Genomic DNA, 25,384 nt, shown 5'->3' with positions numbered 1-25,384 from the left:
TTGTCCATTTTCTCTTTTTAAACCTCTATGAATTTATCTGAACAATGGGGATATTGACTCTTAGGCCAGGTGTTTGTGACATTTAAACTGAGTAACCTAGGAAACAGAGAGGCCTGCACATAACTGGCTCTCGGATTAATTTCCCTTTACCCATTGGCACCTCTTCCCTCCCTACCTCAGATCACTTTTGCTGTCACCCTTGCTATCACAGCCCTTCAGTGCTGACCTTTCCCAGAGTAGGAAAGCAGACAGGATGTGCTTCCTATAACCCTAAGTGTCCTTGAGGGCATCTCTGGTGTCTACGTGCGGTGGCCGTATCCTGTATCAGCTTGACCATCTTATCTAGAGCTCTGCACAGGAAGGAGTGTCCCACCAGGAAACAAATGTGTCACCTTATCTGTGAGTAGGCTGCCTGGGGAAGAGTGTTCTTGATCTGATTTACCTTTCTTCTGGTTCTAAGTCTTCCTTAGCAGACCATCTTTATCTTTCCCGCCTTCTCGTATGTGATCTACCTGGAGCCCTGAACCGATGACTCCTTTTGAATATCTGGCTGAAACATTTTACCTTACATTGATGCACAGACAGCCCTTGTAGGGGACAGAAATGTATGCTAGGCTCATATCATGACCATTTTTACAGATTATTTGAAAATCATCTCCTACAGAACTACTAGAGAGCTGATTTGACAGTGAATGATGAGCTATAGACAGCAAATACATATTGCATCTTAGTACGGAATTGTTCTTTTTGAACTGTTGTTGTTGTTGTTGTTTATTTTTCAAGACAGGATTTCTCTGCGTAGCCCTGGCTATCCTGGAAATTGCTCTGTAGACCAGGCTGGTCTGAAACTCAGAGATCAGCCTAGCTCCTGAGTGCTGGGATTACAGGCATGTGTCACCCCGGTCTAGCTCTTTCAAATTACTAAAAAGTAAGACTTGGAAGCAAGGTTTTTGTTTTTGGTACGAATCACCAGCAGCTGTATGACTGTAAACGAACGTTTCATTGAGTTAGCTGTAGAGAATAATTTTCTGTTTACAAAAACATGACTGGGACACTTTAGAGAGCTCTGTCCTCCACCCAGCTTTCCCTAAAGTCAACTTACTGAACACCACAGTTTACAAACTAAATGGTTACACTGTTGAGGTGTTCTCAGATTAAGCACTGACTTTGGGTTCTGCAGCATTCCCTCCCCACCCCTACCTCCTTACTCCCCCAGCCCCAACTCTTCAGCCCTCTACCCCCTAAATCCTTCCTTAAATCTACTCACACTGCTAATAATCATTGTTGTTCTGTTCAGTCCTTATATTATAGCCTTCAGATCATGGCTCATCTTTTGTTTGTTTGTTTGTTTGTTTGTTTTACTTTGCATCCCATTAAATGAAAATTTCAACACATGCTGTATTAAATGGCTAGAATTTCTCTATTCTAGAGGAATAAATTTCTGTAAATTTCAGAGGAGTCAGATAGTGTGTTAAAACTCTTCAAACCTTCAAACTTTTTCCCCCATCCCACTTGAAGGTAAACACATTCATCTTAGAAAGCCCCCACAGAAACTCAGCCTTAGTCTAACCCCCCCCCCCCCCACACACACACAGCCTGACCTTACCTCTTGCCCCCTTTTTATTCTCTTGGTTTTTTTTTTTTTTTTTTTTTTTTCCCAACTGACGTTTCTTCCCCTTACTGTCCAGTCCCATTCCTAACCCCTGCCTCAGGGTTAGTGCTCCTACCTTTTTTTCTACTATTAAACCCAAGGTCGCTGGAGAAAAATCAGTCCCACAATTTTGAGTCAAATTTAAAGCAAGCTTTATTGAATGCTAAATGCTGACCAAGAGGTGGACTTTGGTCAGGACCATTTCCAGGGGTTTCTGTTTTTTCATTCTGTTTGACTTGAACAGTGTAAAGGACAGATAGCAGGAAATAAGGTAAGTGTTTCAAAGGTATTTCAAAGGTATTTCCGTTAAGGTCATCTCTGTCATCAGCCCTTTGCTATGTCTGTTTCACTGAGAAATCTCTCCTCAGTCCCTTAAGGATATTCCAGCAGGACACCTTTCCCCCAAATTGTTGGAGTTGAATTAGCTCTTTTTAAAGGATAATAAAATGTCACAGTTTAAACAGTTCTTTTACTTTTGACAGCTTTATCATTAGTCTATTGTCATAGGAATGGCAATTGAGGGGCTGTTACAGTTAAACAGGTCCTAACTAGCTGATCAAAAGCCCGGAAGTGCTAAAGGCCACGGAAGGATAGGAATGTCCTAGCTGGAGCCCAGCTGGGCCTTCCTTCCCTAGTGTTTTCATGCCTTGGAGACACTGCATTGTTAGGGCTGCATGGCCCTCTTTTAGGGAACAGTTGGGTTGGCTTTCCCAGTTTATGTCTTTTTTCCTTTTTTAATGGAGTTTACTTAGCCTGCCCATTTAGCATGGTTTATTGAGGCTGATGTTGAGAAACCTGTAGACAAATCCAGGAAAGAGCAAGCAAGCATTCATGACTGGCCTCTCCCGAATTGCAGGAAGTCATTGAGAACTATGCCAAGTCAGGCCATTGGGCTGCAGTGGAATTAGGAAAGTAGCTGTTTCATTTACAGCTAATTAAAGATCACTCAAGATTACTTGTGGCATGGTTATCTGTGTAATCCCGTTAGTCCATTTTACAGATGAGCTCAACACTGGAATTCAGAGACCTCTGGTTTGTGTCCCTGGGTAGTCTGCCAGGGGATTGTTCTCATTTGACTTAGTGACTCCTAGGACAGACAGGTAAATTCTATAGAGACTTGTTTGGGGTTTTCAGTTTTCACTTTGTTTTATGTTTATTAAAAGGTCACAGAACAATCAGGCTTCCTCAGAGTTCCTTGTTGGAGGGGCTGGTGTAGGTTACAAGGACTGCTCATCTTCCTCAACAACCTCGCTGTGTATAGCCCGAGAGTCAGCAACTATTTCCTCATTCTTGCGTCCAACTATAAGATTTTCTTGTCCGATCCTACTAGTTCCTATGAGACTAATTTATAGTATTGAAATATAGATATGAGATAGTCTTAATTTTCACTTATTTTGTTTTTTAGTTTTGTTTTGTAAATTCAGTTTTGGAAAATAGTTTCCTCGAGTTCTCCCTAATTCTACATTCTGGGTAGCATTTCTTTATTTAATAACGCCCCTCCTCCTAGTAACACAGTTAAGCTTATTTCCCTATAACAAAGAACTGTTGCCCAGGCCAACCAGAAATGTAAAGGCTTGGCTTAAATGATAGAATAAATTATTTCTTTAAAGTATGGTATTTGAGGTAATAGCTTCCCCTTTCATGTTACCAATTAGGAAGTGAGTACTTAGCCTTCTTCCAAAGCCAGGCATATTTAGAGCCACCCTTATTTACTAAACTGAGAAGTTCAAGTGTAAAAGAGAGGCACAAACAAGCAAAGCACAAACAAAACAAATGAACTACTGCACAGGGACAGGTGTGCTTATAAACGTGTAAAACCTGAACTTTTAACAAGCCGATTGCCAGACTTTATGAGTTGCTTTAAAAAAAAGCTGAGCACTTCCTAATGTCAGATAAATTCTTCTAAGATAATTTGTTTTTAAAATGTGAATTTAACCAAGAAGACCCAGAATGGGTTTTCCCAAGTTCTGAACGCTTTCTGACAGTCTACTTCCCCAAGTCTGAGTGCTTTATGACCGTCAACTTCCCAGCATAGCTCACGGATTGGTGCACCTCACAGCATCACTTGTGGTTACTAAAAATGGCAGACTGAGAGCTTATTTTTCATTCAGAACATCTCATTTTCCAGTGTTAATAATTAATTGAGCTTTTCAGTTTTCAAGTGCCACAGCTGTAAGTGCCGGTGTGCTCGGCACTGCGCATGGGCGTGCAGAATGTTCAAGTAGTGATGTTTCCACCCACTGTCAATGCAAAAACACAGCTCTTACCTCAGAGGAAATAGAAGATGGTTTGTTCTGGAACCAAGCTTGAGCAACCATAGCCAAGGAACACTTTCAGTATGATGTGTTTATAAAAAGGTAAAGAGAGGGGGGATATGTTCTATGGAGTGAGGTGGGGTACATAGAAAGGGGGTGCCTCAGTGGGCTCATGTTGAGACATCCCTTCCCCCTGAGGGACCAGCCACATGACAGTATAGTATAGAATAGTTTATTCAGGGCATGGGGAGGGGAGTTATGAGGTTAGTAGGGGCAGAGGAAGGTGAGGTGTGGTGGGGATGGGGAAATAGAGGTTGGCCATGAGCAAGTGAAGAGAGAAGAAGGATGGGAATGGGGAGAAATTGGGGGCAGAAAGGCAAGAGCAAGAGAGGAGCAAGAGAGAGAGAGGAGGGGGCAAGCAGCCCCTTTTATAGTGTTAGGTATACCTGGCTGTTGCCAGGTAACTGCTGAGTGAACCTTAGAAAGCTAACATAGTACACCCTAAATTCCATGTTCAATGTGGTAGCAGTTTCATAGAGGTTTTACAGTGACCAAAGAAAGCCAAGAATCAAGACACCTTTAAAGTACATTGATGGGGACAACAGGTAGGAAGGGTAGAGCAAAGCTGGGAAGTCTCAGGTATAGGTCTTAGATTCGGTCTGACAACATTCTTAGGCTTTGGTTTGGTGGAAATAGGGTTCTGCTAGTGTACTCACACAGATTTTACCTGATAATCACAGAAGTGTTAGGTCAGACACAGAGGTGAGAAAGACTGGCTTTTAAAGGAACTAGAGATAGCCCAAGGAACATTTTTGTTAGGCTGTGGGCATGCAATATTCCAAACTCACAATCTTTAACGTTCTAATCGGTTACTCTGCCTTGCAACAGGTTTAGGATCTGGTGTAATTCTTACCAGGGATTTCCTTTCTCACCGATATGGAAAGTCCTCATATAGGAAGGAGAACACATACTGCAGCAGGTCCTCCTCTTGACACGGGGGCTCTGCAGTTTGTGTCCCTCGGCCATGTGTACAGGGCTCTGGTGCTGGGTGTCTACAGCATCCCTGCTTTTTCCAAAGCTAGAAAAAAGCAGGAGTGAGAGTGGGAAGGTAAAGAATGATGAGGGCGAACTGCATTGCTTAGTAAAATGTTGACAACTAACTCACTTGCCTGTTGGTCAGTGGTTCGGTGATAGTAATATTTACTTTGCTGAATCAGCCTCGCTGTCAGGTTTGAGATTAGCTTGGGTTAAAGAAAGGAATAAAGAGAATTAATTCCTTGGGAGATACAGCCTTTTCCGCAGAGAACTAGATCAGTTTGCAGATTGACATATACAGTTGGGCATGATCTAGGCTGTCTTTGTATCTGGTAGTGTAAGAGATTTCGTAAACACAAGCTAACTCCACTTTTTATTTGATTTCTGTGCTCGGTGTTATGGCTGTCCATGTTTTGGATTAATAAAGCAGTGTCAGATGGGCAAGTGGAGGGAATAAGACCCTTATGACATACCAGTCCTCTTCTGCCGTCTCAGGTGGCTTGTCACCACTGTTCACCTTCAAATTAGATGTAAGCCAGTTGCTCTTCTTTCCTGATGAGACAAGTATTTTCCTTGTAAGATCTTTTTCACCTATTAATTTTTCAGATGCACCAGGCCTGTGTCATTATTTGGTTTTGAGACATACCAGTTGTGTATGAAGTTTGACATACAAAATATGAATATTTTATGCTTCAAGGAATTTTTTACTGCACATATTAACAGAGTTCCTAAACACATGCCCTGGCGTTATGAGGTCTTCCCAAGATGTCATATTCGAGGGTAAACACATCCATGGGAATGATTAATAGATTTAAACTAGTGACAACTGAGATTGACTGGTTATGGCTTCCAGGTTGTCAGTATTAGAAGGATTCTGAGTGTTTCTGACTTTAGTGGGTATGAGATCTATTACTTATGTCTGCCAAGGATATCACTCCTACTTTTTCTTGTTTCATTACTACTCCTTGTCTACACACTCCACTCTCATGAAACTACTTGAGCACAGAGAGAGCATTAACTGTCATTACACAACTTCTGAAACAGCGTTCCAAGAATTAGATCAAATTCAAGAAGCAAATTAATAGCCAGGCATGTCACTCATGGTCATGGCACTTGGAAGTAGTTGTCAAAACAACCAGGAGTTCAAGACCAGTCTAGGCTGGAGACCGAAGGGAAAAAGTAAATTTATTAAAACTACTTGCTAAATTCCTACTGTGTTCTTCAGCCACTGGGAGGAACATATGTCACGGTAGGTGGAACTGTTAGGAAAGACGCAATGGGATTGGTTTTGTGTAGCAAATGGAGCTTCTATAAACTATGCTTTATTCTTACTTTCTTATTATCACTTTGCATCCTGCTCATTGCCCCACATCCCAGTCACCCCACCTCCCCACAACTGCTTTTTTTCTAAAGAATGGGAGGACCATGGCCTACTGGAAGAGGTTGGCTGTAATTAGAAGAGAAGTGGCAGCCACCAGGCAATAAGGGCACGGGGATGATGAGCCCACTGCACCACCGTGGCTGTCGTCTTTTTGCTACAGTGTTCTAGATTACAGCCCCCTTGGGAGGTTGGAAACTGGTCATCAATCACCTTCACCTTCTTTTGTCCAGCAATTTATTGGGCTGCTTGCCAGGTGTCAGGCACCAAATCAAGATGGCAGGGTTTGGCTGTGGAATCCGACCAGATGTTTTGTAAGTTCTTCATGTAGCAGTTCAACTTTACATCCCTTAGAGTGCATGGAGGGTAACCATAACGTAATGCTTTTAATCTTCCCCCCTTTCCCCTTTATTTCTGTCCTTAGGTATTCTATTCTGAAAATGTTTACTTTGACTTCTTGATTGACTTGATCCCAAGGACATCCAGGACACTTGGTAGGAGGGGCAGGGCGCCCCCTTTTGGCAAATGTGGAGGTGATTTATTTAGCACTGCTTCAAGCCGTGGTAGTAGCATGTACTTACCCGATCTCTGTAACAGTTTAGAAGTGGTACCTATTTTAGGTTTCTTCCCTACTCATTCTGCACACAACGGAACTGAAGTCAAATAGATTTAAGAGACTTTCTTACCTTCACCCATTTTCCCTTAAAGTGTAACGCAGCCACCTGCTTTTGACACCATCTTTGCTGTGTGTTTGCCGGCTTAAAAATAAGTTGAACAAGATGAGCGTAGGCTCCAGGTTTGTTGCCGTTTCTTCTTTTTTCTTTTTTAGAAGGACTCTGATTCCAGATAATTGCGGTCCTGGAAATAGAACAGAATCTAGTACTTGAGAAGTCCCGGGTTCCCCTTCCAAGCTGTTCTTGCAGGGCCCTTAATTCCAGTGTTTTAGCAAGAGCAGGAGAGCTTGCCTTTTAAAACTGAAACAAAATTGAAGAGATAGGCACCAGCTTTGCTCTTGGGTTTGTGCTCCCCCCCCCCCCCCCCCCCGTGTGTGTGTGTGTGTTTTCTGTTCTTTGATTTGTGTTTATTTGTTTTCTTTGAATTTTATTTATTTATGTATTTTTTAAAAGCGGTGTCTGCATGTATGATTGCAGGTCAAAAGAAGGCAGCAGATCACACCATAGTTGGCTGTGAGCCACCATATGGTGGGAATTGAACTCTAGAGGAGCAGACAGAGCTTTAACCCCTGAGCCATCTCTCTACCCCATTGGGTTTATTTGGGTTATTGGGTTTATTATTTGAGTTTTTTTTTTTTTTTTTTTTTTTTTTTCTGGAGCTGAGGACCGAACCCAGGGCCTTGTACTTGCTAGGCAAACGCTCTACCACTGAGCTAAATCCCCAACCCCATTATTTGAGTTTTTAGTATGGACTCTCTATATGTAGCCTTGTCTGTCCTGAAACTTAGTAGCTAGTCTAGCCTTAAAGCACCTGTCTCCGTCTCTGCCTCCCAAGGACTAGGATTAAAGGTGTGGGCTATCACACCCAGCTCTTATTTTCCTTTTAAGAGAATTCTGGATTCCAGATAATTGAATTCCTGGAAATAGGACAGAATCTAGTACATGAAATGAAATGTCTCTGGTTTTCCTTCTGAGCTTTTTTTTTTTTTTTTTTTAGCCAGTCCCTTTAATTACTCCAGTGTGTTAGCAAGAACAGGAGATCTCAAAGAGACACCAAGAGCCAAGAGATAACTCAGCTTCCTGTGTTTGAGTTCCTGAACAGATTTAAGGCTCCTGGTCGATCCATGACTAACAGATGTTATTCTCCATACTGTTGGAATCGGGGCAGACGGATGAACTCGAAGAGAACTGTATCTGAGAATTTGACTGTCCTAAGACCCACCATGGGAACAGCAGTTGCAGTAGATGTTTTGGGATTTGGACCCACCCTATTTCCAGTTTTTTCTCACACCCTCTACAGACTGACACATGGGGATCCGGCCTGTCCTTAGACTCCTGATTAGAATTTGATATTTTGATAGAGCCTGTCTGTCCACTTGCCATAGACTAATTTTTCTAGACAGTCAAGAGTCTGACCAAAAACGGAGGAACTGGGGTTCAGCTATAGGTCATTGGAGATGGAAACGAATTTTTAATACTGTCTGACTGCTTTCAGGAATGCTATTTTGATTTGTGTTTAGTTGAATCAATGGTAAATCATCAAATTTTTATGAGTCAGTTCTAACTCAGTGGTAATCTTACACATTGGAAACATATAAAATACTCTAACGTATTAATACAATAAGCACAGAGTTTCAAAACAGAGCATTTTCTACCCTCCAATCACTCGTTCACTGGGCAGTTGTGGTTCACCAGGGAAAGATATACTGAAAATGTCCTTCCAATTCATGGAACTAACTTGCTTTTAAAATGAAGTCTGCTAGACACGGTGGCACATGTCTTTAATCCTGGCACCTGAGAGGCAGAGGCAGGCTTCAGAGTTCCGGGCCAGGGTGGGAAGCATAGTGAGTCCCTATGACAAAAACAAAAAAAGTAACAAACAAAGAATCAAATTATACGGTCTTCTTTTTTTCTTGCCTTAGCATCCTGAAAAGTGCCAGGGCTTTCCGTTGACAGTTTCTTCTTCTCCCTCCTCTCGGTTTGAACACTCAAACACAGCAGAACATAAATAAATAGAAATAAATAAATAAATGCCCTCAAGTAGGTGAGTCCCTGAAGGACAGCTTCACGTGGTCCCTTGCCTCCTTTGTGCTGCTGGGCAAAGATTTAGACAAACTCATTGCTGCCTGCATATTAAGAGCTTAATAAATACAGATGGGTTAAATGAATGGTTTATGACAGTGTTGCCTGCTTAGCTCCGTGATAATGCGTACAGGACTATCCTAGGACTTTGTTTCTTGTGGAATAAAAATAAATAAACTCCTCTTTGTAAGTTAGAGTTGGTGGGGAAAACCAAGGAACACCTACAGGGCTTTAAAAAACAAAACAAAACAGGAATTCCTTGCATCCAGATGGTTGAGTGCATTTGCAATGCTTCTTGCCCTGACTGACAGCGGTGAAGTTTCTGTTGAAGTATGAGTATACTAAATCAAGAACCTAATCTGCTCCAGGGTTACTGCAGAGAGGAAGGGGGAAAGAGATGCAGGAAGATTCGCACTGTCCTGTTTCAGTGTGTCTCTCCTCAGGGTGACTGAAGGCTACGCTAGGTCTCTATACTGTTTTCCTGGTAGGCTCTATTACTGTTTGCCTGGCATGACCTGGTGATGCTGGTGAACAGCCAAGGGTCCCGGAAGTCCGCTCTCTGGTTTTTGCTAAGGAGCTTCTTGGTAAATAAGTCTGGCTGCTCATACTGTAGAGTGCATTTCTCGCAGACCAGAATTAAAGCTTCACCTGCGCTTTTGACCATTCCTGGCTGCTTTCTGTAGGGCAGAGTCTGTGCACAGGGTCACACAAATGCATTTCTTAGTAGGAATCGTAGAATGCTGCTTGTGGAGGAATGGACTGTCAAGTTGGCTAGACCTAAGCTTGACCCCACTCCCTACACGTGCTGATAACTTGGTGAGAAAAAAGGGGGAAAAAGAAATGAATGTCAAATGCTTAAGAAACAGTGGGCACCAACAAAATGGTTGCCAGTGGTTTGTTGATACCTTTCCTACTCGGTTTAGCCGGTCACTAAGTGAGTAAATTGCTAGCAGGAATGAACCTCCCAGGCTTGTGAAGCCAGTGACCTAGGTAGACAGCAGTAGCTGTTTTGTTGGCCAAATGTTCTGGGTTTTCTCCATGTGTTGATGTTGGGAGGGATTGCAAGGCAAAGTAGATTCCACTTGAACTTGAGGTCACCAATATCCTCTAACAGAGAATGTTCTGTTTCTTGATGTAAGTGGTAATTTAGGGTACTGTATCTCTGTCCATTCTTAGTCATGAATGGGAATGAATTTATTGAACAAACTTAGCCCAGATGGTTTCCTCCAGACAGTAATACTACTAAAGTGTTTGAACTTGCTTCCTTGTCTCGGCTGTCCACGTGAAAGGTACATAGCCTGCATGAATAGCGTAGGCCTTCAGGGAGAAGCATCACCTGTCTCTCCTCAGCCTGAGGACCTTTACTCAAGCCACATGTCATGTCTGTCCATCTCTTGGCTTCCTGTCAGGTCTTTCTTCCTCCTCCTCCTCCTCCTCTCCCTCCTCTTCCTCTTCCTCTTCCCCCTCCTCCTCTTTCTTCCTCTTCCTTCTTCCTCCTCGTTCCTTCCTCCTCCTCCTCTTTCTTCCTCCTCCTTTGCCTCCCTCCTCCTCCTCCTAGTCCTCATGGAACCCAATGTACACATGAACACTTTGGCTTACCCTACTAGGATTCATGCTCCTGGAAGCCATGCCCTCCATGCCCTAATTGTTTGGTGACTACCTTTCGTTAGACCTAGCTGACTCCATTTTGCTCTGGTTGAACTGAACCTCACTGGGTGCTCATTGAACCCCATGTTGGATATAGATCAGCACTTGTAAAAGAAACAAAAAGTGTATCTGGACATGGAGTTTTTCATCTTCAAATTGCCACATGGAAAGTGATTTTTTCCCCCTTAAATATATACTTTCTTTACTCCTCAGTTCCAAAGGTGGCATCATTAAAACAAACAAACAAACAAACAAACAAACAAACACGCCCTCTGACAGCTGATAAGCATTGATTTCATGTGAATTCTATTTGTCTCACTGCTTCTTGGAAACACAGGACCAGCATCCCTTGGAGGTATAATCTGCAGCCTCCTCTGTTCTCTGTCTAGGATTCGTAGAGACTTCTGTAGCAGTTGAGAACACAAGCTCCCTGTTTTGCCCAGTAGGATCCCACTTGATCCTTTCCAAAGCGACTCTTGTGGAGCGTGTGCTGTTCTCTGAACACGTTAGCAAGTTGTCCCTGTGACTTTGTCACCAGGCTCATCTCAGAGCATCTCCAGGCTCATTTTGCCTAATTATTTATACACACAAATTTCAATCCCTCTTACTGGGCTTGGTCAAGCCTGTGCAGGCTATCAAGTATGGCAAGATGTGTCATGAACACTTTGCCATTAAAACAGATCACTTCTCTCTTGGGTTTCCACAAATCTTAAGTTATTGAATAGTAGAATTTTTTTATTATTTTTTTATTATTATTTTTTAAGTGTTGAAAGTTACAAAATTTGTTCCTTGAAACAACTTACCTTTGGATCTTTGCCAACACTTAGCCCTGCCAGTTTAAAATGTGTGTGCCTGTGTTTGGACAGAGAATGCAAATTTAATCCTAGTAAGTGCCTATTAGGAAGACCATCTTCTCTCCGTGTAAATGTATACTTATCAGTACAGAATAAATGTATTCAGAAACGGGAGAGTAAGTGGCCTTTTATTCCATTGCTTTTGCCCCACCCCCACCCCCCAATAGTGAAAGCTTTATTATCAATCACTTCATTTTCTTCCAGCTTTAGATTTGGAGGGCAGAACAGGAAAACATTTGGGGGCCAGTTGTTTTGAATCAAAACAAATCAAGAACTGGCAGAAACGGGTGGTTCCCAGGCTCTTCACTGAGCTGATTGGTGTCGTTTTCCCAGCTCGCTCGGAAGAGCTGTGTTCACTCATCTTTAGTTTGCTTCTGCAGATTGGTGTTAGTGGGCGATGTGAAGCCCCTCTGACACATATTAAATGGCTGCAAGGTGACACAGAACTGGAGCCCCGACTGCCTTGTCTTGTTCTAGGGATTCCCCACTCACATCCACCTATGCTTGATAAGGGCAGTCGGAGGATTGTAGGTGGCTTCTTATATTGGCATAGGAAGTGTCTGGTGGCCCACTTCCTGTGTCCCATAGTGGTTCACACATTTGACAAAACCCAGAAAAAAAGACAGCAGGGAGGGAAGTTAGGCTTCACTTTGCCATAGAGGCATTACGTAACAGTGGCATCTAAAAGTGGCAGACTTGGTAATGCAGGAACCACAATTCTGATCAGTGGGCTGAATTTCTGAGAACGCCACTACCCAGCTTGTCTGTGGCTTTGAAGTCCCTAACTCTGTCTAACCACTCAGTTTGCAAAATTGAAACGAGAAAAATGGTGGGTTAGCAAACCTTAGTCACAGCATAGTATTTGGGACAGTATCCCAGGGTCTCTCAGAGGCACACGTACATTCCTTCATTCCCAGCCCCACACAGAGTGGCTCTGTGGAACTACAACTGGCCTCAGCTTGTCTGGGCTCCTGAGTAGGTGTGGTTACAGATTCGTGCCTCCAAGCCCTGCTCTGTGTCTCACTTCTAAGATGAAGGTGATCAGACAGAGACTCTGGTTGGGGCGTAGAAGTGTGGGTGCGTACTGCTAACTTCAAGCTTTGGTTCTTAAAGAGGCCTTGAAATTCTTCACTTGTCCTTCTCTCTGTAAGCTAGGAGGGTAGGGCACAACAGCTGCTAGCATGGGTGGAACCAAATATCTCAGTGCACACCTATAAGGACTGTACTGAGGAGTTTGAAGCTGGACGGTCTTGAGTTCAAGGTCATGTATCTAAGGGGTTACAAAATAAACAACATCAACAAAAATAAAGAACACAAACTCAACCCGATGAATACAAAGTCCAAGCACAGGAACACACATGCAGTCAAATTAGGGAATCCCTTCCTGGCTTTGTTTCTTAGATGGCATTTCCTCTTATTTATAAGTTTGATCTAAAGAGAACAGTAACATTCCTTTCCATTGAATTGTGTTCAGTAGTATCTCCTAGAAATCCTTCTGAGGTATGTTCATGCTCACAGAGTGAACAAGATTGAGGCTTGAAGAGGCCAGTGACTGGCTCTGAACAGCCTCTTGGAAAGGTGGATCTGGAATTGAAATATGGTCCCTGTTGGGCGGTAGCTCCTTAGCCACTGAGACTTCAGAGATGGTTACAGGTAACTGCTGAGGTCATAGAGGGGTACCTAGGACAGATTTAGGACACAGGCCAGCAGCAGAACAGACAGCTCACTGATGCTTTAGTCACTGACGAAACAATCAAGTGGGGTGGGCCTTTAGTTTTCTCCCTTTTCTATAAGTACCGCGTGCTAACTGATTGCACCGCTGAAGCATCCCTTTTCAATAAGATTGTCACATCCTACGTTAGGTTGACCACCAGCCATGTTTGAAATCACTTCCCCTGGACAGGACTCTGCTCTGCTGAGTGTTAATATTCTTGCTTAGACCGTGAGCATTTGCACAGGCTGTAGATTACAGACGAAATGTTTGTGTTCAGCGAGGATGGACAGACGGAGTCGGCTGAAGTTATTCTGTTCTCAACTGTCTGCTGCTTTGGCCTTTTGGAAACGTGGCTGCACTCATGCATTCTTTCCACTTGACAAATACAGTGTACTTGCCCAGCAGGGAAATTCTGTGGAAAGAATGACAAAAGGGGCACATTTGAAGCAGGGAAGATGCCGAGTGAATGGGGGTGACACCGCAAGGGGAGAAGTCTGGTGTGGGCCAGACCCGCAGGTTGCCACCCAGGGAGGCAAGGAGGCAAGTGTAGAACAGTGTCTTTCTCCTGTGGGGATGCAACCTGTGAGTGTGAGCCCTTCACTGAAGGCCATGGGTTTAGAAGGCAGCTATTCTGTGTGTGCCTGCTCTTTCTCTGGATGTAATTAAGGAGACTTTAGAGAAGGAATCTTGTGCTAAAGCCGAGATAAGAGCCTGAACTTATCTACCTCCCCAAATCCCTAAAGCCGAGTTTGATTTTAATATTTTTCTTTTGGATTTGACTTTGCTGCTGCGTGAAGGGGCAGCAGGTGGGGAGGAGAGAGAAGAGAGTTCCTGGGGAAGTAGAAACCTTTATGGAGACCCATTTTTAATCTCCATGATGGCTCAGTAATGTAAGCCCTGAGAGTTGGCAAAGGGAGGAAAACTGCAGGATTAATGGCCTTGTGCCTGGTACTCTGATACCCTTTAAAAGGCCAGCTAACCAGCTGGCTCCCTCCTGCTCCAAATACACTCCACTCAAACCCCAGCTTTGTTGTTTTCTCTTTGGCTGACTTTAATTTTCTTCTGTTTCTGAATTTTAGCATGGGGGTGGGGGAGGGGGGCTTCTTGTGTGTCTGTCTGTGTGTCTCTGTCTCTGTCTATCTCTCTTTCTCTCTCTCTCTCTCTCTCTCTCTCTCTCTCTCTCTCTCTCGTATATGTGTGTGTGAGAGAGAGAGAAGGAGGAGAGAGAGAGAGGAGGAGGGGGAGAGAGAGAGCGGGAGGGAGGAGAGAGTTTCGTAGCACTATATATGAACAGAAAGATTTTGTAGTAAAGAGATTTAGTGCATCGTTATTTGAGGATTTATTTTCGTTGACAATATATCCTTAAGTTGAAACCATGTGTATATGTGTATATATGCATGTATGTGTGTGTGTGTGTATGTGTCTGTGTATGCTTTCCCAAGTTTAACCTCCTGCAATCCTGCAACATAGTACTCTTTTTTTTTTTTTTTTTTTATTTTGGAAGCAGAGATAAAAATCCAACATGTTGTCAATTCTTGTGATGTCTCAGGAACAATGTAAGTACGTAGCCCCCTTTACATTTACAACATTTTTGCCTTTTTCATGTGTCTATTTGTGGTTCTTAGGAAGCCATGTCATGTGTACCACAGTGGAACACCATAGAAGTATACAACTGTGTTGTTGGGAGGTACAAGGTGGGAAGCAAAAGGGTTTGCATCATTCACTCCGGGAAAGGAGGACAGGATTAGGATTTCCAGTAGGAAACGTTTGAAGTAGGTCAGCAGGCAAGTGTGGAGTAAGAGCTCTGCCTGTTGCCTATGTTAATCTGGTAGACTTTGAAATGCCAGTCCCCATTAGTTTTCTGGGTAGACATTCTCATTATTTTCTGTCATTTGTGTTGTCATTGGAAGGTAAAACATTTACATATAACACTCAGACCTGAATGGGTCTCAGTGACATCCCTTCGTTTTTACATGATGCTGTTCACTGTTTGATTTTTTTTTCCCCAATATGAAGGTATTTGGTATCCTTATTACGGGTAGATGCTATTGGACCTGCTGTGGGGATTGGGCCAGCCTCCTGGAGTGGAGTGTCTTTCCAAACTGACTCTTACCCATAAGATGCCTGCTAACGTAAGGCAGTGCAGGTATGACATGGATGGACAGTCAGGGCTTTCAGGAACCTGGATGAAGTTGAACCAAGGATGGTTTTTTGTCCACTTTCTGAGCCAGAATTACTGCAGCTGTGCCAGGTTGTACCCTGTTGAAAAGAATGGCCTGTTTCAGGCTGGGCTGAGAGATAGAAGGTCCCAGGGATTAGGGGTGAGCTCTGCTAGGTGCTTAGCAGCTTGTTGGAATACAAGCATTTCAGATGGCTACTGCTCTGTCCCACAGAGCTCAGTCTGGGTTTCTCGCCTCACAACCCAAATTCCGTTTTCACACATTAATCCCCCGTGGATTCCAGGGATCTTTTGATTTTCCATGCCATTCTCCCTGTGAACTCCCAATATGGCCTTGGTACAGAGCAGGCCTCTTTAGTTCTAATATAATTGTTTGCTTTGTTCTTGAAGACCTTTGCTTCTGTCCAAATGGCTTTTCTGTGCTTCATCTGATGATAGATTGGAAAATGCTAATGTTTTTCATATTTTACTTCATTGTACTGATATGCCTGTAGACACGTGCTTGTTCAGTAGAAAGTTCACTTAGAAACCAGCGTCATGGTAAATCATGGCTACTTCTGGTTCTGAAAGGAAGATAGAGGGAACGTCATCTACCCATTCACCAGCCCACTCTTACTTTCAATGCTAATACAGACATACAGGTTTATTTGTGTGTGCTTCTGTGTGTGTACATATTTATATATATGTTCAGACATTACACTCAGAAATATGCCTACAAGGCATCTGTATTGTTAGGACATGAAGCAGGAAACACTTTTAAATGTAAAGAATTGTGATGGTACTTTACAATAACTAATCCAAGCTCAAGCTGTTGAATCCTTTCTCTCTTTTGACCCCCACCACTGCCAATCCACCCTCTGTTCCTGCAGCTACCCAAATGTTCTTTTCTGCAGCCCTCTCATCTCAGGGCAAACACATTCTTTGTCTTTGAAAGGTTTCTCAGAAACCCTGATGTCCTAGGCCCTTTCCATTGTCCATATCCACTTACCTGGTTGCTGTAGGTTTTGGATGTGTCCAGACACCTGTGTTGGTGCCTCACTTGTCCCAGCCGTGGTCACCTGCAGTCTGACCATGGCAGTTACTTCCTGTCTTCTCTGTTTCCATGTCCTACACATTCTATACTACTCAGCTGCCACCGAGGAATCCTCTCGGAAGATAAACCATTTCCTCACTTCCCTGTCCTTGGCATTTTCAGCGATGCGCCATCTTCCAGTGAGAGCCCCATTCTTTACCATGACCTCAGGGTCCTCTGAGTTTATACCATTCTCTAATACTTCTCTTCCTCTCCATTCTTTCAGCTGACAAGTGTTCTCTGAGTGATGTGGTTGACCGTTTTCTATTCTGAAATACTTGGGAGCAGAAGTGCCCTAGAATATTTGCATAGACTTTGCCAGCTGAGTATCTTTCACCCCCAGAATCTGACATTGAAGCATTTTAGGCTTGAGGACGAGAGATGCCCGAGATGAAGTGGTTTTTCTGGTAATGATTCTCCAATGCTGTGAAAAACTTCACTTTTCATGCTATGCTTGGTGTATGCATTTCAGATCTTGTTGACAGATCCTAGAGCAATGCCTAGTGGTGGCCTCTACAGTTTGGAGAGTTTATCTTCCTCTGGATGTCCCTGGACAAAATTTATTTCAAAGGCTTGGTAAAGATGGGGCCAATTAAAGTATTCTACCTGGATTGTCCTGTGCAGGCAATAACGTACACATAAAATGTACGGGAATCTGTATGTTCCCGTCTAGATCCTGTGTGCATAGAAGGGACTTCAGGAGTGTGGGCATGATTGATTGAGAGGTGCACAGGGAATAACCAAAGGGTGATCCTTGTAGATGATGTCCTTGGTCATCTTGGCTTTTGGTTAGGCTGCTAAAAAGAAATTCTTTCTCAGACTCACTTAGGATGATACTTCTGCCTGACTCTTCTTCAGTCTAGATGCAGTTCAGGAGGAGAAGCTCTTCTGAAATGAAGATGACCTATGTCAATACTAAATAAATCCAGTGACCTTTAGTACCATCTCTACATACAATGTTGGATAGCTTTTTTTCTTTTTTAAGTTCATTTGAAAAGCATATTTAAATTCATTGCATCAGAGCAAGGATTGTGATTACACCTTCTCTATGGTCTTGACTTTTCTCCTCAAGTGCACTTTTAACAAAGGAGCATAGCTTCCAGATTTGTAAACTGCCACCCTATTATCCCATTAGTCAATTACAGCTGCTCAAGAGCAGGGTAAGTGACAGTATGGCAGATTACAGCCATTTAACTGCTGTTCCGCATAGCCCTGTTCAGCAGGTCCTCAAGCTGTTTAAATTCAATGATAGGCCTTTTACATGTATTTCAGAGCCTTTAACATACCATCAAAATGTTTAGGATAAATCCTGGTGACCTGAATTGGTCCTGCCTTCCTCAGCTTTGCATGTAAAGCTGGGCTGTAGTCCTGGTCCTGATTAGCAAAACTGATTCCAAGTAGGAGAGGCAACTATTTTCAAGAGCATATGAGGCTAGTCCACATATAGCAGTACAGGCCAAATTTGGGACACTTACACACACACACACACACACACACACACACACAAAAAAAAAAAAAATGGGATAATGGAGAGCCATCTTAACAAAGTAGTAGTAGAAAGTTCAAAGTGCAGGAAAACTTCAGCCCATTTGCTTTACCTGGGGCGATCGATCCTTGCGGACAAAGAGCTTTCATGTAAATGCCACACCATTGCAAGCTCACTGAGAAACTTGGCATTTGGAATCTGTGGGTAAACAGGGAGGTGCAGGGGTGAGAGCAGGGGTTGTGTCAGCATCACAAGTTAAGCATCGTTGTGAAAGGAGCACTGGGTAATAGAAAATAATTGTTCTGTTGTCTTGCTCTTCTTGCTAAGGGCAAGAGTTACTATGGTAGTGTTTGTCCTGCAAGGTTACCGATCTTTTATACCAGCACTCAGTAGACAGAGAGAGGCGTAGAGGCAGGAGGATTTCTGTGAGTTCCAGGACAGCCAGGGCTACACAGGGAAACCCTGTCTCCAAAAAAGAAATGAAAGTTGAGTGACCAAGTAGATGCTGACTCTTAGTAGATGAGATGAGGGATTAGAGGACCTGTCAACTTTAATTTGTTCCTACGTTCAGTATTATTGATGCACTTGAGGAACTGTCCGTACCTGCTAAATAACCACAGAGCAGAAATGATGAGGCCCGGCTAATTCTGAGCAGCATTAACACTTCTAGACTTGGTTTAGTTTTATTGTGCCCCCAGGATACTGTAGCACCTGGACTGTAAACATGGCCCTGCTTCCTCTGACTTTAAGCTCAGAAGTGTGATACCTCTGTCCCCTAGCCAATGCAAAATTAGAGTCTCTCAATCTTGTTTATATATTGGGCCTGGAAATGTCTTCTAGCCAGGAATTGCCTGTGTATTACAAGAATTTTATCAGCATCTCTGGAACCTACCTACCCCCAACCATGACAACCTCCTTACTGGTGTTTGAGTGTGTATGTGTTCGTGTTTGTGTGTGTGTTTGTACGTGCACACATCTATGTGGTGTATATAATTGTCCCAAATTTGACCTGGACTGCCAAAGATCCCCTAGGATTTGAAAATTACTCCAAGTTTTGCATTGTTGATGGCTAATATTTTTGATAGTATTCATATATAAGACTTTTGATGTATATTTGACAAACATTGTGAGAAATATTATGTTAGTCAAGTAAGGCAGTGCTGGTATAATTGTTTCTTAGTTTATTTGGAAGGCTTTTTTTTTTTTTAAACTTCTCAAAGTTATTTAAAATGACCTTCTAAGGGAAATAATTGTTTTCTTCATGTAAAACTGTTAGAGTCCAGCTATAGTTTCTCTAAGAAAGCTGGGTAATTAACTTACATAACCATTGTGAGCCCTGAGGCAGAACAGTGAGAATGTTGCCTTTTCCTCTGGAACTGCAACTCTGATGATGATATCATACCTTTGGAATATTGCTGTCCTTCCATAAAACAAGACCATTGAGAGCATAGTAATTTTTGAATGCTGTTTTCTGAGGATGGAAAGAAGGTAGGCACATATATTTCCTCAGTAATATCCAAAAATAGTACACTACATGCACAACTTCATAAACACTCATGGTATTGGGGATTAATAGTGATTTCCGACTTCAGAAACCTCCATCTCAGTGTGATAATAAAATACTTTATACTCTCCATCCAAGTCTTATTCAAGTCCCCAGAGCTGGGCTCTAGACAAATCCTTGGAGATGTGAAATCATTGGAGAAAACAGCTCCAGCTCTCCAAGGAAATTGTGTGTATTGACTATCAATTTTAATTAAAATGTGGATACCAACATAGCATGTAGTGCAAGGAGACTCTTAAACCAAATGTATTGGCCACATGCTTTAATTAATTCACTATCTACAGTTTAAACACTTGACATGGCTCACGGGAGTAGAAACACTTGTCACAAAACCTTGATGACCAGGGTATGATCTCTAGAACCAGCAGTGACTTGATTCTTATTCATCTCTAACATCTAAATGTTTGCCCTGCCCATTCACCCCCCTCTCTGTCTCTGTCTCTGTCTCTGTCTCTGTCTCTCTCTCTCTGTCTCTCTCTCTCTCTCTCTCTCTCACACACACACACACACACACACACACACACACACACACACACACCACTACCACCACCACCACCACCACTAATTAAAAATTGTGATTTAGTTACATTATTAACAAAAGTGATAAGCAGAAGTGTCCAAGAAACTATGGGTCTAGTGAAATACTATTTCCTTTCTCACTTTTCAGAATGTTTGTAGCTCAGGGTTGGGAAGTAGGCTTTATGAACCTCAGGAATGCAGCCCCTTTCGTTTTATTGTCCCACTGTATTAAACACATGGTGCCCATTTTGAGATTAAAGATGGCTGCTCCTGTTCCAGCTACCACAACTGCATTGCATACCATAGCAAAAGAATGGAGAAGGACCCTGCCCTTCTCTTTGTAGACAATTCTTGGGACTTTTGCCTCTTACCATTCCTTGTGTGGCTGCAGGGACTTCTGTTAGCATCTACTGTGGCTAGACTGCATGTTTGGCTCAACCGTCTGGACAGCATCAAGGGTGGGTTTTGCTTCTGAAAATGATTGGATCATTAGTTGTGGAACGAGCATAGATCCACATAGAGGCTGGGGTTTGTACTGCTTAAGGCAGTAGAAAGTAAGTGCCAGATGACAACAGCAATCATATCAGAGCCATGTGGCAGTTAGAGAAGGCAAAGGAGAAGAAGGGGAATCTGCATACGCTTTGGCTGGGCATGGTGCTGTGCACTTGTAGTCCTAGTCCTTGGGAGGCAGACAGGAGAATCAGGTTTTTGAAGGTAGCCTCTGATACATAGGAGTTTGAGGCCATCTTAGAATACACGAGACCCTTTATCAGTATCGTACACACCTCCAAAATTATGTGACTTAGATAATCAGAGAGGTAAAGAGCTCAAGTGTGGATGACAGTACAGAGAAATGCTGGCTTCTGGCTTCCTTTAGAGCCAAGGTTCAAGGGCTATTAGCAAGATATGAAAACAGCATACAGTGAAAATGACTTTACAGGTATCTATAAAAATGACTTTATGGGTATCTGCAAACTGCAGTTGTTTGCCATGCATGGCACTGTAGATTTGCTGACTTTTTGCTTTTAATGTGTTCTTACGAATAATTATTCAGACTAATGCCACTGTAGTTAAATAGAGTCACTTTACATTGTTACAATAATCTAACTTGTGGGTATTTGATTAAAAGGAGAAGTCAGCTAAGTAAAGTGGGAAATTATTGAATGGGAAGAATAATAAGATGATGGGAGGTATTCCTAGGACTATGTTATTAGGTTTTAAGCTTTTTTTTTTTTTTTTTTGAGATTGAATACAGTATGTTCTTTCTTTGTGGAGGCAGGATAAAGAGATATCACAGTTATATAAATATTCTGAATGAACAGATAGACCTACCTACAGAATTAGCAGCGGATGTTTTAGAGAACTGAGACATACAGCACTGAGGCCTATGCTGGAAAGCATAAAATCAGTGGTGTTTGTTATGTGTTATGAACAAAGATAAAGGTGATGCCCTTTCATGAGAAGAAGGTGTCCTTGGTAAAATACTGATGTGTCCTTGCATTTCCAGTGGCATGTGTTTCTCGTGACTTGTGTTCTTACTTTATGGGTGCAAGCTCGAGGCATGGACAGACTAGCTAGCTGCCTGAAGTCACATAGATGGCGAGTCCAAAGTTGATGTTCAAACTCAGGCCATCTAATGACACAAGGTTCTAAGCCTTTTTTTTCTTTCATGTTCTGGCCTAACCAGAACCTCTACCTTGTATTTTAACCTCTACCTTGTATTACATGGGGTTTCCTGTCAGAGAGATTCAAGCTTTTAAATACTTTTTGCCCATTTCTGCACCACCACATGGTATTGAGGAAGGCTACCTTCTGAGGTTGATAACAAGTTGATAAAAATTGATAATTGATTGATAATTAACCGGTGGGGAACTAAGCTTTCCCCCAAAGGCTTTGCCCATCGCTGGGCAGCAACCAGCTCAGTATCTTCTTTCTATCTCTCAAGTTGAAATTGCCTTTAGAATGTAACTGCTTTTGTTCTTGGCCAGTTTGAACTCGAATGAGACGCACTTGTGTAGTGCTACGGGTTCAGCATTTACTGCTACGGAGACCTGGCTACATTTTCCTTGATGGAAGAATGGCCACACTCTCTTAGTGGGTCTTAGTAGCCACCAAATATTTGCGGAATAGAATTAAGGGACAGGTTTGTCGTGGAGTGCATCTATTAGAGCCCTAGGGGCAGAGAAACAAGCAACTACTAGAGAGTCCTGGTGAACAGCATTCTCCATTAGCCACTCTCAAGTAGACTCAGGAAGTTTAATTCCTGCAATGCCTAAGTAATTTTATGCCCACGCCAGCTCTCTCTAAAACAGAACTTTGGATGTAGTGTCTCTCGTTTTGTTTTGTTCTGTAATCACGTGCCAGGTATTTAACAAATTCACGGTCTCACTCCTGGTTTATCACAACGCTACGACAAATATATAATCAGATCCCCCAAGTGAGCCCCAAAAGCTCAAGGATCCCCAGAAATATCACTCAGTCAAGCTTGCTTTAACTGGTTTTGAAAACAGGCCCACTGGACTCAGATTTTTAAGCACTTTTCCTTTACACCTCCCATCAGCCCTTGATTAATGATCAAAGGATCATTGTCTGGTGCAGAAGACCACAGGGGTTCTGACTTTCCTGGGAAAGCAGGAATCGGGAAAACTCCAAGTATGTCAAAAGACAGGGGAAAAAATTCCCTGTTGTTGTAGGGGAGCCTCTAAAGAAAGGCTTAGCTATCTCTTATTTATGAATAGTTCTCAGAAGAAAAGGTGGCAGAGCAGGAAAGAAATGCTGAGTGGCCTAAGAAGCAGTTTGGGCAAGCATTCCTCCATCTTACCTAGAACCAGTATGTACAAGTTCCCTCCTCCTGAAGAGCTAGCACGAGGACTTGTAAGAAACCCGGATCCTATTCACTGTCTCTGAGAACTGTCAGTTCTCGATCTTATTTCTTCCCCTGTTACTTTTCATTTTAAGGGAAATAAAAGGTCTATTCTAGGGTTCCTTTCTCCTCCCTTGCCACTACTAATGTCAATATTGCCAGAACAACTTCAGACTTTAGACATTAAGAAACGTTGAGTTAATATAACAATTTGATATTGCTGTAAAATTTGCATGTGGATCTCTAGGCAAGCTCCGTCTTTTAATGTTTACTTAAAATATTTGCTTTTGCATGTATACCTGACCATTTGTAGGAATGCATTGAAGATGAGTGTTGATTTATTTGCTTCATTCTTGGTGGATAATGTTGACTAGACTGGAGTGTATCAGAAGAGGGTCAGACTATTAGCTATTCCTTGTTCTGAAGAGTCCGTGGTAGCTGGGGGGGCTCTGCTGTGATAATTATTCTGTGGGCTTCAGCAATGGCTAACTGGATGTTTTCTAAATAACAACTATATGTACATAAGGTTTTTTAGATAAGTCTCTAATGTAGCACTCTGGGGGAGAAATCAGCAGACCTGAATTAACTGAGAAACCACTTTTGTGTTGCGTTTTGATCCATTTAAGCTAAACTGATTAGCACTTTTTGAAAAGCAAATCTAAATCCTGTGCTAATCAAGGGAAATCGAGCCATGCTGTGATTCCTTGTTGTTAGCTAACCAGTGAGAAACAGCAAGCTCCCATTTTATTTTATTTTTTATTAATCACTCAGCATATAGCTGGGTTCCGTGCCCACCTCCTCCCTCAACAAACCACTCTCCCCGTGCTTGTTTAATAAAACTACACAGCGGGGGAATATTGGAGTGTTAGTGGGATTCAAGGAAGTCCATTCTGATGCAATAGATGACTGGGTGAGTGCTTTTGCTTGGGGGTGGGGGGATGGTCTGTTTCAAGCCCTCTTTAAGAAAAGTGTGAAGCCTGTATATGCGACTCAACTAGAACACAACTAGAAAACAAGGTTGTCTGTTTTCCACTACGCAGTGGCTCTTCATCAGGGGTGGATGGAACCCACTGCCCACCTCATGCCTTCACCGCTGATAACTTCACTCCAGAAAAGCCTCACTACTTACCCCTATCCACCTCAAGTAGATGCTGATGGTAGTGGCTCAGCAGACTTCTTCTGTATGTAATTCCATTCTTTACTAAGCCTTGATATCACAGGGGCTTGTGCAATTCATTCCCCCTGTAGCCCCCACCCCCTACAATTCCTTTCTTTATTGGCAGTGATTAGGAAGGAGACATTCTTTTTTGTTTTCAGGCTGTCTGGTATGGAGCAGCAGATAACCAGAGAAAGAGGTGAGGAATGGAAAGGGAGGTATAATAATATTTAACTTTCTTCCTTTCATGCCTAACCAGAGTTGAGGAATTTTCAGAGCAGAATTGTGTTGTTGTTTCGGGGATACGTCCAGTATTCAGCTGGAGTTACTTGCTAACCTCTACTTGCAGAAGCAGACACTCATGAGACTTGAAACATACATGGAGAAATCTTGCCTTGCTCTGACCCTCTCCCAAGTCTCCAAATGCCTCTCATAAGTGAGCTGAGAGGCTGAGAAGCTCCCAGATGTGAAGGCAGAAGCAGTTTGCACCTTTCTGCTGTGGAATCTTTGAAGTTGTCTTACAGATGATAACTTCATACAATTCAGATGTTTTTCAATGCACAAACAAGCCTGCAGCTCACCTGCTGATGCTACTAGAGTAGCCTGTAACTCCAGCTGGTCTGAGGTCTCTGCAGACTCTTCGTACCAGACCTGCCTGCATGACTCCCAGGCTGCTTAAACCCTGTCCAGGTGGCTGGTGCTAGCTGGTAGACATGGCAAGAACCATTTGCTGGTTGTGATAGTTGGGATGGGGCTCCAAAGCCAGTATCAATAGATATTATCTTTAGCACAGAGCCTGTGTGGGTCCAGGGTTCAAGCCTAGCTTGTGTACATGACTGACGAATGTTCTGTAGCTGTGATCATCTCGATGGCTTTTATTGCTGTTTTCTCTGGCTGTGCCTTTAGGAGAAGGCTGAACACTGTCCGCTCAAGAGTGATTTCTGAAATCACTTGGAAGTGGTGGTAATCTTAAGAGTGGCCGCACAAAGGTCATGGGAAGCAGATATTGGCCTGGATATAGTGCAGATCATATACAACCTTAGATGTCAATGTCCCTGTCCCCACTCCCCTTTAAATGCTATAAACCTATGACTATTTTTAAATGTTCCAGGATTTAGAAAACTTTATATCAACCGTTTTAGACCTTTGCTTCTTGGTGACAGAAGACAAAACTTCTGGGCAGGTTAACCAGATTAGATTACTTCTGTGAACAATTACTATTGTCTTAGTGTTTCTGTTGCTGTAATAAGACACC

General features: G+C 42.7%; 2 protein-coding genes across 3 annotated transcripts in view; both read left to right on the top strand.

The window, feature by feature from the left end:
- Positions 1 to 25,384, top strand: part of Ext1 (exostosin glycosyltransferase 1) — a 278,838-nt gene that overhangs the window by 176,276 nt on the left and 77,178 nt on the right. The window lies entirely within an intron of this gene.
- Positions 1 to 25,384, top strand: part of LOC134479904 (keratin-associated protein 10-6-like) — a 235,995-nt gene that overhangs the window by 174,069 nt on the left and 36,542 nt on the right. Inside the window, exon 1 of the mRNA XM_063264625.1 lies at positions 1 to 25,384. This exon is cut by the window's left edge and continues 174,069 nt beyond it; it is cut by the window's right edge and continues 36,542 nt beyond it. The gene's annotated coding sequence lies outside the window, so the exon portion shown is untranslated.

Source organism: Rattus norvegicus, chromosome 7, assembly GCF_036323735.1.
Source record: "Rattus norvegicus strain BN/NHsdMcwi chromosome 7, GRCr8, whole genome shotgun sequence".
NCBI lineage: Eukaryota > Metazoa > Chordata > Mammalia > Rodentia > Muridae > Rattus > Rattus norvegicus.
The sequence above is the reverse complement of the archived record's forward strand: the minus strand, read 5'-3'. Positions and strand labels throughout refer to the sequence as shown.